This window comes from Etheostoma spectabile, chromosome 15 (assembly GCF_008692095.1).
Source record: "Etheostoma spectabile isolate EspeVRDwgs_2016 chromosome 15, UIUC_Espe_1.0, whole genome shotgun sequence".
Taxonomy (NCBI): Eukaryota; Metazoa; Chordata; class Actinopteri; order Perciformes; family Percidae; genus Etheostoma; species Etheostoma spectabile.
In genome coordinates, this window is record NC_045747.1 from 33,632,776 (window position 1) to 33,639,836 (window position 7,061).

The window sequence follows — 7,061 nt, forward strand, 5'->3', positions numbered from 1 at the left end:
GCCTGATGATGTAATTTTCAACGCGACTCACAACAGCACGTCGGCTACTCGCCGCAGCCGGAAGAAATGTTTTGTTTCAAAAGAAGCTGAAGGAAGCAACAAAAATCACCGCTGAAGAAAACGGGAGTTTGGGAGTTCCGACGGAGTTCAGACGTCGACATGACGGTTGTTCGCCGACACAAAATGGTAAGTTAAGTTTCCTGGTAACGTCAGCTAACATTTGCATGTGTTAGGGGCCCCGGTCAGTATTTACTACACGCTATATGAAGTACATGAACTTTAGCAACCACGATTACTCACCAAAATACGTCTGCTGTTTACTGTTTGTTTCAGAGCATTCACGCTTTGCAAAATCGCCGCCGCAGACCGTCTGGTGGGCGATGTCCGACCGGTGAGATCCCTGGTTCTGACCTGCTGGGCTTCGTATAATCTTTGAGAGTCACGGACAGTCTTATGACAACGACTGGGATGCATCTGGGCCAGCAGAGCCAGGGGGGGACACTGTCACAGGGTGCAGAGGAAGAAGACCGGGATGTACGGGAGGGTTTGATGTGCTACTTGAAAAGCTAAATAAAAACTTTTCTTAGATATGTTGTCTTGTTTTTTTTAAGTAACAATGTGCAATATTGGAAATGACATAAAGCCCCTAATAGCCCTTAATATTGAACAGTTGAGAAGTGAGAATAGTGCAGAGAGTAGATAATCTGTCGATGTCTAGCTAGATTTTTTTTTTGTTCTGGACACACACTCCGCACTCTTGTTTGCAACACGCGGTGATCCGACCAATCAGCAGTCTGCAGGTTTCTACGTCACCTTTTGGTATCGCCTCGGCTCGCTTGGAACCTCGACTGAGGTAGTACTACAAAAAGTACCTGGTAGCAGGTCCCAGGGACTTTATTTTGTAATGGAAAACCAAAAATGGCGAGTAGAGTCGAGGCGAGTCGAGGAGATACCACGCAGTGGAAAAGCGCCATAAGTGCTGCAAATGTCAACATTAGAAATATCAAATGACTGGAAGAAACATCTAAAAAAGCACCCACAACATTGAAGAAGTGACAAAAATGTTGGGAAAGAAACGATAATAATGTTGAAAAAACCCTTTTTTTACGGTTGACGGGAAGACAACACAAGGGTTTAAGTTTGCTTTGTACTTCGACTTGCTGCCAGATGCAGAGATTTATTTTTCCTTTTCTTTCTTTAAACCAATCACTAGCGTCCTATGCGAGACTAAGCCCCGGCTGTAGCAATGCTGCCATTATAAAATAGACAGCTGAGATTGTAGAAGGGGAGGGTGTAAGGCTCAATCCTAGTAATGTACATTTATCAATACCTTTATCCAGAATGGGTCCTCAGTAAATCCTCTGAGGTGTCATGGCCAGGGGTAACCATGCTCACTGATCTCACTGCAGTAATCAATGAGTTACTCTTTAGGAAGTGGTGTTCCCTGTTGAAAGGCTTGGAGTGGCCGTCCTCTGTGTAATAAGGAGGGTGCTTGAGGTCCTGGTGGTGGCTCATGATATACTGGAGTCACTATTTACTGCTCTTTGATAACTAGCTGTCCCAACATGTGCAATTCATTTCTTCCATGGAGCCCTTATGAGCTACTGACTCTGCAGCTACATCAGGGGTTGGAGCCATTGCCCTTCTGCCTCAATTAAAGCCCTACTAAGCTACACCTGTTATCATTGTGGATTAATGTTAAGCTATGCCAGCTCTGAAGTTGGCATACCACTAAGGAGGTGTCCTATGTGATAGAGGTGGAGCAAAAGTTAAAGGTGGTTTTGGGGGGGGGGGGGTTCCGGTCCGCTCTCAGCAGCCTCATCATCACCTCCATACCTTCAGCTGGAGGTCTCTTATGTGATGGAGTAGGTGTGTACCATATGTTTTGTGCAATACTCTGCTGCTACTATTCATTCATTCATTATTACTGTTCACCATTACAACTCCTCATTATGGAAATACTGTATCATAAAAATTCCTTTAACTATGTAATACAGTAGATACCCACACTCCTTATATTACTTTATTTACATTTCTACTCTGATATTTATGCACTCTTGGGACTGTAACACAGGAGACCGGAAATCTGTCCTAAACTGAACCGTCCCGTTCTTCTTTTCCTAAATGCCCACCCACAACCTTTTCCTTAACTTAAGGGGCCATGTTAATTTCACGTAATTCTTCTGGCGTTATGGTTAGGGTAGGGTTGCATTGCTAGACCTTAATCCACAGCGCTGTGGTGGAGGGTCTGGCTAGTCCACACAGCATTCTGGGATGGGAGAAAACGCGTTCTGGTTCACTGGCATTTCTTCAGACCACTCACGAGGCTAAGCACCGGACAGAGCCACGGTGAAAAAAGTGTCTCGGAATCTCGGAAGTGGAACGTCGTGGATACAGACTATGGCTAGGGAGATCCACTTTATAGTCCTCAAACCATGGGTGGCCCTTTAGGACATGGAGCACCACAGGGCTGTAGTCGAGACCACCTTAGTCAAGTCCAAGACCAGGACAAGTTGAGTCCAAGTCAAGACCGAGTCCAAAAAGGTTTGATCCAAGACAAGACCGAGTCCAAAGAGGTTTGAGTCCAAGACAAGACCGAGTCCAAAAAGTTTGAGTCCAAGACAAGACCGAGTCCAGGACAGAAAAAAATGTCTTATGCATGACAGTATCAAGACAATCATTTTGGGTTTCACTTCCCCTTTCACTTTATTATCAACGTAATAAAGACACCTGGACCCGGTCGAGACCAAAAGCCATATTTGGCAAGACCAGTGGCCAAGGCCGAGACCAGTCCGAGTGTAAAATCCTAGCGAGTCTGAGAGAAGTCAGAGTCCAAATACTAGAGAGTCCGAGACAAGTCCAAGACCATAGAAAAAACGTTCTTGAGTCCGGACTCAAGTCCAAGACCGGACTTGAGGACTACAGCCCTGGAGCACCATATCTTCTCTGATGAACTAGTCTGGAAACAGCTTCCATAGCAACTACGCCTGCTCAAATGACCATTTGTGATTGTGTGAGACCCCTTCCTAAATATTACCACTGGACTCACTATGGTACAGAAGACAATCCAAAGACTTCTTGTAAATTTTTAGAGGGTTATAAATAGATAATCAGAATAAATAAGCTTTCTACCAACGAAATAAAACCCTGATTAAGTGTATGTTGGCACCAAAATCAATGAATCACTCAATAATCTCCCAGAGTCCTGCACTAAGGAATTCAGTCAAGATGCAGATACAACAGATAAGATACAACACTGATGCTTCATGAAACCCAGACCAGTACTTTGTGTAGGCTGGGATCCTGTCAGATAAGTTGTTTATTGACCACGAGTCAGAAAGGATGAGAGATGGACGTCTGTCCCCAGAAACGAAGGTCGATATTGAACAACAGGTTTCATCCATCCTCAGGGCTTGAAGTATCTTGGCACCGTGCCGGATCTCAGGCTGTGAGGACAAATAAATAAATAAATTTGGGAACTTGCATGTAGTTTTCCATTTTCCAGTCAGTTGATTTGACCTACCAATCATGTGAGAGGAATTCTAATTAACGCAGAGCTTAAAGCAGGGCTATAGTACTCAAGGACTCGAGTCCGGACTCAAGAAGTGTTTTTTATGGACTTGCCTCAGATTCGCTAGTATTTGGACTCAGACTTCTCTCGGTCTCGGCCACTGGTCTTGTCCATTATGGCTTTTGGTCTTGACCGGGTCCAGGTATCTTTATTATGTTGATAATAATATTGGAGGGAAAGTGAAACCCAAAATGATTGTCTTGATACTGTCGTGCATAAGACCTTTTTTTCTGTCCTGGTCTTGACTCGGACTCAAACCTTTTTGGACTCGGTCTTGTCTTGGACTCAAACCTTTTTGGACTCTGTCTTGTCTTGGACTCAAACTTTTTTGGACTCGCTCTTGTCTTGGACTCAAACCTTTTTGGACTCGTCTTGGACTCAAACCTCTTTGGACTCGTCTTGTCTTGGACTTCGACTAGTCCTGGTCTTGGACTTGTCTTGGACTCGACTAAGGTGATCTTGACTACAGCCCTGGCTTAAAGTACTCGGGCCTGGCGCCAGATTTCTGGGCTAAGACTATTTTAGAAAAATAACAAAATTAAAAAGTCCACATGGGATTGGTTTTTGATGCGCTAGGTTTAACCAATCATGGAACTTCTACCTACCAATGAAACGAGTCCTAGCCAATCAGATGCAAGGTAGGGTTTGTGTGTGTGATAAAAACAATGTGTGTGTGCACGTTCATAGTGGAATATGATTTTTCATTAACGATGGCCACTGTGTAACCCAAACTGTCTGTTTGGAATCAGCATTTAGAGTCTAGACGTCTAGCTTTATGAAAAGATAAACAATGCAAAGTTATTAATAAATGATAACTTAACCACCGACCTCAAACGCATCTTTAGCTAAATTGACATAAATTTGACCAAATTCTTCACTGAAGTGCTTTCATCTGATCAATTATAAGATAAAAAAAATAGACTTTGGTTTCCTCATTAGTTGTTTTTGCTTAAATTGAAGTTTTAATTGCTACTTCCCCTTACTTTAAGTTGGAAGAATTTCCATTTTAGGGTTGGACCCACTTATTTTAAATTGAAAATATCATTTGCGATTGACTGGAGCGAATCTTTAATTATTGGATCTTCCAGGTTCTTCTAGTACCTTTGGAACCTCTCATCATTTTGTGGCCCGACAATGGAGCACAGGAGTGGAGAAACATCTGAAATAAATTGCAAACTCCCTGATGCCATCAACCATAAATCAATCCCCGACTGAAGAGTTCTGCTCGAGTTATGTCGTTTTTGGAAAACAGGATTCAGAAATATATCCCAAGGAGAAAAAATTAACCAAAAACAGGTAGATTGAAAACCATTTGGCCATGTGAAACATCACCAAGGGCTCCTCCGACGATGAGAACAGCATTCAGTTCATTTGTCAGCTTTAAAGAGAGCGTGGGAAACAGATCTCATGCTTGAGGCATCCTTTTAAATCCATAAATATTCCAAAACATAAATTGAAGACTGTCCACCTTTAATTTCAAAAGAATCCAGCCTCCTGCCACTGAAGGCTCAAGACTCCAAGAAATCACCACTACCTGTGTTTAAGAGTTGCCTGATATGGGATGTGAGACACACACACACACGCACACACACACACACACACAATATACAATGGCTTAAATGTGAAAGTTGTGGGTGTATAATTATGCCCCTGTATTTTAACATAGGGGGGTGTATACTTATGCCCCTGTATTTAACAAAGGGGGGTGTATACTTATGCCCCTGTATTTTAACAAAGGGGGGTGATACTTATCCGTATTTAACATAGGGGGTGTATACTTATGCCCCCTGTATTTTAACATAGGGGGTGTTACTTATGCCCCTGTATTTTAACATAGGGGGTGATACTTATGCCCCTGTATTTAACATAGGGGGGTGTTACTTATGCCCCCTGTATTTAACAAAGGGGGTGTATACTTATGCCCCTGTATTTTAACAAGGGGGGTGTATTTATGCCCCTGTATTTTAACATAGGGGGGGTGTTAATTATTGCCCCTGTATTTTAACATAGGGGGTGTTAACTTATGCCCCCTGTATTTTAACATAGGGGTGGTATACTTATGCCCCTGTATTTTAACATAGGGGGTGTATACTTATGTCCCCTGTATTTTAACATAGGGGGTGTATTACTATGTCCCCTGTATTTTAACATAGGGGGGTGTATACTTATGCCCCCTGTATTTTAAGGAATTACATTTATTTATTTACAATACATTATTCCTTCACAAAGAAAACTGGTGTCCTTAAAGGTTGGATTTTCCTAAAAAAATTTGAATTAAGGCATTCAGATGAATTTCCAAAAGATGTTTTTTTATTCCTCTTTTTAATTAAAATTAGCCTGGGGGTGTAAACTTATTCTAGCCACTGTAACTATATTTTCATTGTCAAATAATCTGTTGATTCCTTCTTGAATTAGTCGATTAGTTGTTCTATAAAATGGTGAAACATGTCGATCCCCAAAGCCCAAGAGGACGTCCTCAGGTGTCTTGTTTTGTCCAATAACTCAAAGATATTCATTTTTCTGTCCCAGAGGAGAGAAGACGTTATTCACATTTAAAGAGCGGACATCAGAGAAGTTTGACTTTTTTTTCCATGGAAAATGACTCAAACCAATTAATCTGAACTAACCAAAACCGAACTATAACCTATTGCCGATTGATTTGATAATTGACAACTAATCTATAAATCTTCGCAGCTGTGTATTGATGTCATCATATCTCAGTTTGGGGACTATACATCCATTGGAAAAAAAAAGAGTTACAAGCACCCACAGGGGTGGAGTTTAAAACATGGCATTTACAGAGCATGATGTAACAATAAACATTGTTGAGTTGCAGTATGGGAAGTGAACCCCCCCCACACACACACACACACACACACCAGTGGGTCAGCAATTATAAACTTATGCTTTGCAGCCAAACACTGTTCACATCCAAGTAACTGAAAAATCCTAGGATATCTCCAGACTTAAAGGGAAATGGGGGGCTGGGGGGGGGCATGTTAAGTAGTTCAGTCAAGATCATTAACAATAATCCTTCACATGTCATGGCATGGAGTACAACATCATTAACCTACATGTAATCTTTCACATGCCGTGGACAGAGACTGGAAACAGCTGACACAGCAGGGGGGGGGGGGGACCCAGCCCCCCCTACCCCCCCACACCCACACACACACACATCCCACACACAGAGAAGCACCTGGCTCCGAGAAATGAAATGAAATGCGGTGAAGAAATCACACACACTGCTGCACAAATGACAACGACGGAGGTTGCGTCACGGAAGGACCGATGACGTCACCGGGCTCGTTAACAACACGCAGCTCGATGCGGCTTGATCAGCCATCCCGCTCCCAAAGGCCCCGCCGTGCACACAAAGAGCCGGAGCACCCAGTTGCCCATCGCCAAATATACCCCCCCCCCCTCCCCCTAACCCCCTCTACGCGCTCCTCCTCCTCGAATGACTGTGAATGGCGGGAGAGAAAGAAAA

At 43.0% G+C, this 7,061-nt stretch overlaps 1 protein-coding gene across 1 annotated transcript in view; it reads right to left on the reverse strand.

Moving 5' to 3' along the window:
- fbxl16 (F-box and leucine-rich repeat protein 16) overlaps positions 1-7,061 on the reverse strand; it is a 35,592-nt gene that overhangs the window by 27,929 nt on the left and 602 nt on the right. The window lies entirely within an intron of this gene.